This window comes from Charadrius vociferus, unplaced genomic scaffold, assembly GCF_000708025.1.
Source record: "Charadrius vociferus isolate BGI_N301 unplaced genomic scaffold, ASM70802v2 scaffold259, whole genome shotgun sequence".
Lineage (NCBI taxonomy): Eukaryota > Metazoa > Chordata > Aves > Charadriiformes > Charadriidae > Charadrius > Charadrius vociferus.
The window spans coordinates 4,292,690-4,302,900 of record NW_009661368.1 but is presented as its reverse complement, the minus strand read 5'-3'; positions in this window follow the sequence as shown (position 1 = coordinate 4,302,900).

Here is a 10,211-nt window from a genome sequence, read left to right as displayed (position 1 = left end):
GTCTTCTCACCCGCAGTGACTGTCCTCTGTAGAAAATTGCTGGAAACTGCAGTATTTCCACTTAATGACCTTAGTCTGGGGTACAGCACTCATGGGGCTTGACGTTTTTGAGTCCTGGTCCACCAGATGTGGCAAGCTATGTCATGCTAAGCCTTTCCTTTGACTAGATCTCTCCTGTCCTCCACCTGGTTTGGTTTGTTAATAGTTGCAGTTAAATATTTTGTCTGCCCTTTGGTGTGAGTAGCTGAATCTGTCTAGTCTTTCTATTAAGAAGTTTTGGAGGTCCACCTAGAAAGCAATACAGAGGGTCACTCTGGAGTGCATGGACAGGAATTTCCCCAGCTTGGGAAGGCAAGGCCAGGTAAACCAAGAACTGTTGTCCTCTGAATGAGGATTTTGGGAAGACCGCTCACACAGGAGGCTGAGTGTTGAGGTCAATATTTTAGGTCCCAATCCAGCACAACAAGATTCAACAAGGTTTTAACTTGCACTGCATGAGCAATCTGATGACATGCCAGATTGTAACGCGTGCTATTGAGGCCACTCTTCTACTTAAAGATGGGGGGAAAAAAAAAGTGGAAGCGTTTGGTGGCACCGGACCTTAAACTGTCGGTTCTGGATGACATAACGCGTGCTATTGAGGCCACTCTTCTCCTTAAAGATGGGGGGAAAAAATAGTGGAAGTGTTTGGTAGCACTGGACCTTAAACTGTTGGTTCTGGATGACGGATACTGGGTGGTGTACAGCACAGGGTGTCTGCTGCTGGCTTTCCTATAGACAAACAAGTGGTAACACCAGGTCTGTTGCTATTTATACTGTATAAATAAAAGTTGGTCTTAGTAACTTCCAACAAATATAAACTAGACATTAGTTCTCTGTCACATTTTTTTTCAGATAGAGGTACTCCAAACCGTGGTCTACTGTATTGGCTTGTGATTGTTCTTTCACGTACATCAAACCAAGGAAATCAGGAATTAGCAATCCTAATACCTAGGAAATGTTTAATTGGAAATATCAGGGCAGCTTAGCCGAGATGGGAGCTGAAGAGGGAAGGCTGCGGTGCCTCTGTAGCGTGATGAGTGTCTGGAGAAGGTACATGGTGTGTGCAAAGAGGTCCCTTCTCAAGGTACAAGGAAAAGGGACGATCATCAGAAGTATGAGTCATCTGGACCGATTAAACCAGATCATTTTTACCCATCTTATAGCTAACCGGTGGAATTTATCACCACAGAGAGTGTTTGTGTATGCAAAAGGACCTGTTGGGAGCAGAAACACCTGAGAAGGTACAGATTTAAGACAGAGAAGGGCGAGATAAGCATTCATGCTTTAGAGGTAAGTCTAAAACTGACGGTCAGGAGTGAGAAAGATGCTTCCTTTGAGGATATTTCCTTCCCCGGTTTTTCACTGTAGCACTCGGGCCTTCCTTTGAAGTGTCTGATGCTTATCAGGGCAGGGGCAGCACGGCAGTCCGGAGGGACTGATTCAGCTCAGCCGTATTCCCGCGTTCCCCGTGTTTCCCACAGCCGTCCTGTTCAGCAGCGGCAGCAGTCGGTCCTCGCCGTGCGCTCAGCACCGCAAACACCGTGAGCCCTCGGCTCCCGGCTCCCGCTCCTTCCGCAAGAGCCCGGCTCGCGCCTTGGTGGGGCAGGGCGGTGGGAGAGCTGGGTCTGGGCCGAGTGGGAGTGGTGACCCCCCCTCCAGCCATGCGGGACCGTGCCAGGGACTCTCCCATCCACCCCAATAGCATCTGCCTGCTGATGGGGGGGTGGCAGTGGTGGACACTTTCCAGCCGTCACCTCGGACATCCCCACAGTTACGTTTAGAGCTTACATGGGAAAGCGATAACTGGAAAGTACCCTGCTCCTTGAAGCTGTTTTAAACACAGTTTATCTGCTGGAAATGAGAGCAGCGAGATACCATGTAAAAAGCCGTGTACAGCAGGCCAGCAGTGAGTGCCCCACAGATCCCAGCTGGAGAAGATGCTGTGCCAGCGGATGCCTTGCCGTGTCCCCAGCTACACTGGTTTTGTTGGATTTGCACTTGAATAGGACCCAAACTGGAACCATTACCAAATACCCCTGAGTGCTGCTGGGTGGGATAAGAGAGGCAGGCAGAGGGGTGGGTACGGGGGAACCGAACCCATCAGTGGACATAGCCTGGTACCGAGCAGCACAAAGTGAGCTCAGGAGTTAATAACCATCACTTCTGCTGGGAGCTGGGAGCGCTTCCTTGGGAAAGGATAGAGAAATGTACTTGTGGGACCACTATGGATGAGTGTTTGGCTCTCGTAACTTCAGTCACTCAAAGCCGGACAGCCAGTGTTACCTGGGTGTCTCTACTGCCTCTGCAATCAACGCTTGATGATGAGCACCTTCAGAAACCATTCATCTGGGTGCTTTAAATGCTTATCGTGGAGTGAGATGAATCGCTTTATGGAGCTGCCTTATTCTTTCCATCAAACACAAAGGGAGCCCGCGTGTCTCACTCAGTCTGCGTCTGAGACGTTTACCTACCCAAGGCTGGATGGGAGACCTCTGATCCACCAACGGGAGAGCTGTGATCCACCTACGGGACAGCTGTGATCCACTAATGGGAGAGCTGCGATCCACTAAGAGGATGCGGTCAAGAAAAAGGGGAACGATCCCAAATTGTTTCAGGACAGTCATTTCAAGAGAGGTACAGAGAAGTATAAAGGCTCTGGTGAAGCTCCAGTCTCCTGTCTGGTTCTGGTTAGCCGTATTGAGAGAATTTAGCCTGAGACTAGTGCAGAGAGAGTTTTTTTCTGGATTGCTCAGGAGAAAGGAGAGTGTCTTACAGAGGTGACTCGGCCCACTGATCTCAGGAAAACAAATGCTGAGAGAAGACACATTTGTGGACAATGAAGAGATAGACACCAGGGAGGGACACAGACTAAGCCACGGTACCACCTTGGCACAAGAACGAGTAGAAATAAACACACTGTGGATAAGCCCACGCTTGAAATGAGGAGATGCTGACCAGGCATCAGAGCTGTCAGTCTCTACGGGAGTGATCTCAGAGGAGAAGTGGGGAGAGAACGTGGCCGCTGCGAAAACGGAGCATGGTCAGGTTATGAATGACACGGCACAGTGTGGCTGCCTCTCACAACGGGTGACGGGGCATCGTCTAAGGTCTCTTCAGGGTCTCTGTCCCCGAAGGGAGAAATCAGTTTTAATTTTCCCCTAGTTTTTGCTAACTCTGAACCTAAACAGTGGGATTTTTCCAAGTAGAATTATTCTTGACTTTAATCAAAACCTAATTTAGATCCAGGTCAGATAATAAGTCAAAGCAGCTCAGGGTAGTCAGCAAAGAGCGTGAATTCCTTCTGGAGGCTATAGGATTTCTGTCTGTGTCGCAGCACCAAAACTTTATTTGGTGTGGCTTTTGCTCGGGAGAGGCCTGGGACAGACACAAGTGGAGGAGCTGGAGTTACAAATTGAATGGGGATTTGTGGGAATAAGAGACATTTTCCCCACCTTCTTGTTCTGTCTCCAGCGTGGCTTCAGAGGGCTGGGAATCAAACCACGTGGATGCTCAATTGATGTGCTTGGGGGAAAAAACCACAGAAGGAGTGCAGTAGCCTGAGCGCTGTGGTGAGGACCGAAATACCCACCAGCTGCCAGGGCTGTGTGGGAGCCCGGGACAGGAACAGCCAGGGAGCTCCAGATCAGGACTGAGCTACATTTCCAGAGCTGCGTGGGGAAGTCTGATGGCACCTGCCCACATCCTCTGTGACTGCACATGATGCCACGTCTCCCTCAGTCTCAAGATCAGCAAATTTACCCTTCTCTGCTTTTATTTTTTTTTTTTCTTCCTTTCAGGAGAAAGAAGAAAAAACCCAATGGGGAGACTACAGATTTCCAGGATAGGCTGTGCTAACGTGGTACAAGCTGTCACTAGGCAAGCCTTGAGGAGACGGGATGCCCTCTGCAAGCTGGAGCTCTCATTGTCTGTGTGACAGAGAACAAGAAGGGAAGTAATATGAACCAAAAATAGTCTTACGGTTTGGGAAGTGAAACTGTGTTCCTGTGACCTCTCACACTTGTGCTTATGTGCAGGGCAGTGGGTTGTCTTGCTCTGCCAGCCGAGAGGAGAGGGTTATCTCCTTTCCTCCAGGTGTAATCCGTCCCTCCAGGCACATCTGCTTGGGCTGTCCTCCCCCGGTCCCATTGTCCTTTGAAATCCTCACCATGGGTGCGCTCCAGCAGCATCTGCAGCTGCAAACATCTGGAGGGGGCTTTCCCATGAGCCTGTTTACGCTGCTCTGAGGTCAGGGGATTGCTCTGGGCTCTGAGGAATCCCCGCTGTCTCTGTGGAACCTCTGGGTACGGCCAGCACCAAAGGGGAGAGGTGAGTCCTGGCCAGGGTGGGCAGCTCAGACCCTTTTGCGAGGTGGGGGTCTGGCCTTTAGCTTAAAACCTTTAAATGCTAGTGCTTAAAGGCATCACTGGCTGGTGGGGAAGGGAGGAGGCAGCAGAGACCTTGTGCCTGGGGAGGGCTGCCTGCTCATCAGGGCCCCCAGGAGAAGCTGGGTTTAAATTTTCGGTGTGCTGGTGGGCACAAGGGCGCCTGTGATGATATTTCTGGGTGGGATTTAATGGACTCAGGCTGAATCCTGGAAACCCATGCGGCAGCGGGATAATGAAATGTCGGCTATTTTTCAGCCTGGCTGTATCCCACCTCCTAATACTTTAAATGCTTCGACACAGCTGTTAACTTAGCAGTGGATGCTCATCCGTGTGGCTCATCTGTCCCCTTCCCTGCCCAGCTGGGTGCCCAGTGTGGTCTATGCTGTGGCCGCTGTGTGGATGTGGACCGCAGAAAGAGTGCTGCTCGTGGCCGTCTCTGAACCGGTTCCCCGGTGCCGTACGTCTCCAAAGGCTCGTTACCACCAGACCTGGAGAGCCTCGCCTGCAGCATCACCCCCGGGAGATGCTGAGCGTGAGCAGAGCTCGTTACCCGTAACGGGAGGAGAGGCACCGGGGCTCTCGGCAGAGCCAGGCCACCAGCCCGCAGGATGCTGCTTCTTTCATTCAACTTTTTGTGTCAGACAGTTGCTGAGCGAGCACTGGGGCAATTTCTGTCGATTTTATCGGGGAGGTGTGTGGTTGGTTCTTTGCCCGATTTCCTAGAATTTTCTCAGGGATGTTGAGGTCTGGTCTGGTCCCAGAATAAAGCAGATTCTGTATCGTCCTGGGGCTGAACGGGTTAATTTTTGTGCTTCTCTCCCTAGCTCGCTGTGGACTCTGGCTGGGACAGAACATCTGTCTGTTGCTATGGCTGCAGTACACTTGAAGGGGATGACTGGATAATTATTGCAAACATCCATCCTGCCTGATGTGCTCCCGGACCCTCCCTGCCCAAACGCAGGGGGAGCGGCCGCCGTTCGGGGCACAACTTCAGTCACAGGGATCCTACCTAGGGATGGCGCGTTGGCAACACCTTTTCATTTGCATAATTAATGAGGCCAAGGCTGCAGGGCTCCTGGGAAATCCAACGCAGAGCAGCAGCGATGAAATGGCACAGAGGGCTCCAGCCTTCTTCGTGGCTTGTTAGAGCTCTGCTCGCTGATAACGCCCCGTTTTGGAGCTACAGGGGAGTTGTTCTCCCATTTCCATTAATTTACCACCCACTTCTATCTGAACAGATTGCTCTGGGTCCAATCCTGCGATACCTCCTGCCAGGCACAGGCCCCGGGACTGTCTGCTGATGAGCAGGATCCAGCCGGCGCGGCGTTTGGGTACACGCATCCCTTGGTGCAAACCCCGTCACCTTCGGGACCGTCTGCACCGGTCAGGGGCCTCGGAAGCTGCAAGGTCCCCAGGACATGGCATGGACCCAGGGCTTCCCTGGCTTCTCCCCCCTGGGTCGGCTACTGCCTGCAGCCCTGGCTGCTGCCAGCAGCGCTGCCTGCACTCCCTGCCTGCACTGCCACTGCCTGCAGCTCAGTGACTTGCTGGGTTGCGCTGTGCACGCTGCTCACCCCTGCAGCACCCAGGCACCGTCCTGTGTGTGCAGTTGCGGTGTCAGTGCCGTGACCGGCTGGTACGTGCCCCAGGTACGGGGCACCACTGGGGAAAGGTGGGTGGTTGCTCTGCAGGGTGATCGTGGAATCATAGAACGGTTACTGCTGGAAGGGAACTTAAAGATCACCTAGTTCCAACCCCCCTGCCCTGGGCAGGGACACCTCCCACCAGCCCAGGTTGCTCCAAGCCCCGTCCAACCTGGCCTTGAACACCTCCAGGGATGGGGCAGCCACAGCTTCTCGGGGCAACCTGCCCCAGGGGCTCACTGCCCTCACAGGAAAGAATTTCTGCCTAATATCTGATCTAAATCTCCCCTCTTTCAGTTTAAAACCATTCCCCCTCATCCTATCGCTCCACTCCCTGATCAAGAGTCTCTCCCCAGCTCTCCCGTAGCCCCTGTAGGGACTGGAAGGGGCTCTAAGGTCTCCCCAGAGCCTTCTCTTCTCCAGGCTGAATAACCCCAACTCTCTCAGCCTGTGTTCATAGGAGAGGTGCTCCAGACCATGACCTCCTCAATGGCTCTGGTGCACGAGCAGTGCTGGTGGAGCCCATTGCCAGTGCTGGCTGGTGATCCACCCAGGATTCCCAGCCTCACCTTGCAGCTGCACGTGCTTTCCCAGTGATGCCCATCTCAGGGGACATGGCATGCCCTGACCCTGTACCTCCTGGCAACTCCTTCCTCTGCTCCTAGGAGTCAGCCTGTGCGACTAACGTCTGCCCACAACACCCACGTCCCCTTTATTCCTGGTATTGCTGTGGTTCTTTTGCCTACTGACATTTAACCCTGCTCTGAATCTAACCCTGGGGGTGTTAAAAAATCCAGATCTGTCCCTGTGGATTGTCCTTGTTTCAGCCAATTCCCACCTCTGAATTAATAGAGCAAAAAATAATGCAGAAATTGCCCTTCTGACAAGACACTGCTGTACTCTGCTCAACTATGAACTTCAATACATCCATTGTACATTTTTTTCTGTTTATCGACACGTGGTGGGATAGGATGTCCGAGTGGAGCTGGGACCACGATGACCGCAGACCTCCACGGCCGCCGGCCAACAAACAGCATCGCAACCAGGACCCTCCGCTGGGACCACGTTCCCTCTGCAGAAGTCTAGGTAGGCTGTGCAGGACAAGGCTGCCTCTTGCTTTTCCCATGATCTGTAACACTGGCAATAAATAATAATGCAGAGCATTTTCATGCAGCGCTTCGCATCTGCAGAGCATCCCGCAAGCACTAGTCGGTGCGGAGCATTTCCAGAGGCTGAGCACCTTGCTGGAGGCCGGTGGCAGGTAGGGACCAGGGCCGGGTCAGTGGGACTCTGTGAGGCAGAGCTGCCTCTTTAAACAAAGGAGGATGGCAGGGAGACAACTGTGGGCTGCTCTGGTCCTGTTTGATCCTTATCGTCCCGACATTTTTGTGTATGATTCAATAAACTCCTTTGCTTGCACAACTTACACGATTCTCATCGGCATGACTCAGGTGCAAATGATCTGCTCACATTAGCAAGTGATAGAGTTGAGCCCCATGGCTACAAAACCTTCAAGAGATCCTAATTTTGATTCAGTCGGCCTGGAGGGCAGAGCCAAGTGCTTCTCTCTCTGAGGCTGTTGCAGAGGGAATGGGGCAAATGAGGGTGGCAGGCGGGTACGTACCATGCTGGCTCTGCCAAGGGAGCCCCCAGGCACGGCCGAGGCTGGCAGCTGCTTGCTCTCCCTGCAGAAGAACCTGTTAGAGCTTGGAGGGACTCCTGGAGCCCCTCTTCCCACAAGAGCTCATCACATCCAGCCCCCGAGGAAGCTCTGGGATGTGCTGTCCTGGGTCAGGCCCTAGCCTCAGGCAGCCAGGTTGGACTGGGTGCTCGGGGAGAGTGTGCATCTGCTCCAGGGAGCTGGCTGTAAGGGAACTGCAGGTGCTCAGCACCTCTGAAAGCCCAGCCGTTGGGATGCCCAGCTCTGCTTGGAGGTATCTCATGTCTAGGTGCCTGTGTTTGGAAGTGACTTGCCTGAAAACACACGGGGCATCCATGAACTGCAGGTCTTCGGGAGTGTGTCCAGGCGGGAGGATTGCTGTGGCAGGTAGAAAGACGATGGCACTTTCTGAGCACAGGAAGGTCCTGTATCCATGGTGTCCTGCAGCTGTGGGGAAGCTTCTCCTCCAGCCCCAGGGCTGCAGGGGCTTTAGGGGACAAGCTGTCTGCACCTTCTGCACCTATTTATAATTCTCGGGGAAGGGTAGGAGGACATGCACTGTCCTGTGGCAGGGTGCAGGGTGTTACCTCCTGACAGTGCCTCAGTACCGGTCTAGTGGTGACTCCTGTGTCTCCTAGCCCAGCCCTTACAGGAGGAAGGGCTCTTGGGGACAGCTTTGGTTTCCATTCTCCCCAAGACTGCAGGCAGGGAGGAGGGCGAGTGAGTCACTGCAAAGCCATGGCTGAAATGCAGAGCTGTGCCCGGCAGCCTGGGGAGTGGGGCAGTGGCTGCGGGGGGAGGAGGAGCAGGTCCAATGCTCCCCCAGGGCCAGTCCTGGCCTGGAGCTGGAGATGGGGACTGGTGTGGGGATGGAGGCTTGCCATCTCCCCTACCTCCTGGGCTTGGCCCCATTTCCAACATGTCTTGGCACCATATGGCGCTCGCTTTATTTGTTCTGCTGCGACTTGGGAAGGAGGGCAGTGTTTCATTGTCTGGCAGAGGAGGTGGGACGCAGGCACAGGAACATGCCCGTGTCCCGTGGGATTGCTGCCTGAGCCAGGCGCTCTGCGTCTCTCCCGAGTTAGCCCTTTGCCCGAGGGGGGCTCCCCCGGAGAGCCCCTGCCGGAGATTCACCCACCCACGTGGCTTCGGAGCTGAACCAGCACCGCTTGTGCGGGAGCATCCCAGTGCGGAGCATGACCGACCCACAACGGGATGCTGCCTGGTAGGAGGAAAACGTGGCAGTGCCGTTACTGACTCATCAGAGCACAGGCAGCAATTCTGCGACAGCGATGCCGGGCTTGCCCAGCACCAAAAAGTGACAGCACGCTCCACCCACCCGGGCTTGCAGGGAGCAGGAGCCTTCTCCGCATGCCCGCTGTGTGGGGGAGCCGCTATCCCGCACACATCTCCCCATCCTGCTCCACGGCATCCCAAATCTCAGCCTCCAGCCGCCCCCGCCGCCCCCACGCTCCCTCCGGCCCTGCCTTTTCCCTTCCCTCTGCTGCTCAGGGCTCAGCTCCCATCGCACCACAGTGATGGGGGGAGGAAGGCTGCCTTAGAGGCTCAGAGGCCCAGCCCTGCCAGATTTGCATATCTTTTACTGGCCCCTAAACAAGACATTTCTCAGGGGAAGTGAATACATCGTCTTCCGTCCCCAAGGGTGCTGGTGCTGGGACAGCAGCCGCCGCTCGTGGAGGGGCCACGGTCCCGGCACCCACTGCGGGCTCAGCACAGGCACGGAACCCGGTCCTCACGCTGCTGCTCTCCTGCTCTCGGCAGGAAAAACCTTTTTCTTGGTGGTTTCAAAATTCACGGGCTTTAAATGCTACTGACCTGGGACCAGGTCCTGTCCCTCTTCGCTCGCGGGAGGAGTCCTGGAGGCGGCCAGGCTGCAGCCGCCTGCACAAACCTGCACATTTTTATTTTTTCACTCGAATTTCCAGCATGTCCCTCCTCTCGTGTATAATTTAGTCGCATGAAAAGGAGCCGCGCGAGGAGGGGAAGAAGATGGGGAAACTTGCAAAGTCAGCCACGGAGAGGGAATCTGTGTCAGAAAGCATTACAAAGGGAGCCGGGGGATTGGCTCCAGTTGCTTCCAGTTGCTGTTTGTTTGTGCCAACCCCTTAGGAGATTGCCCAGTGCAACGCGCGGCTCTTTCTTTCCCTGCGTCCCTCTCTCTCCTTTTATTGCACTGCAGACTCCGGCTGGGACAGCCCATCGCTGTTGCTATGGCTGCGATATGCGGGGAGGGTTCGGCCGGATAATCACCACCGGAGAGCATCTCTCTCTCTCTCTCTCTCTCTCTCTCTCCATCCTCCGGTTCCCCCTCCGACCGGCTGGGGTTGTGTTTGGTTTGGTTTTTATTTTTCGCAGCCCAGAACCGCTCGGGGAACGGCTCCGGCTCCTCCATGGCAAAAGCCGCAAAGTGGATTTTTGATTTTTTTTTTTAATTTTTTTTTTTTTTTTTTAATACCCGTG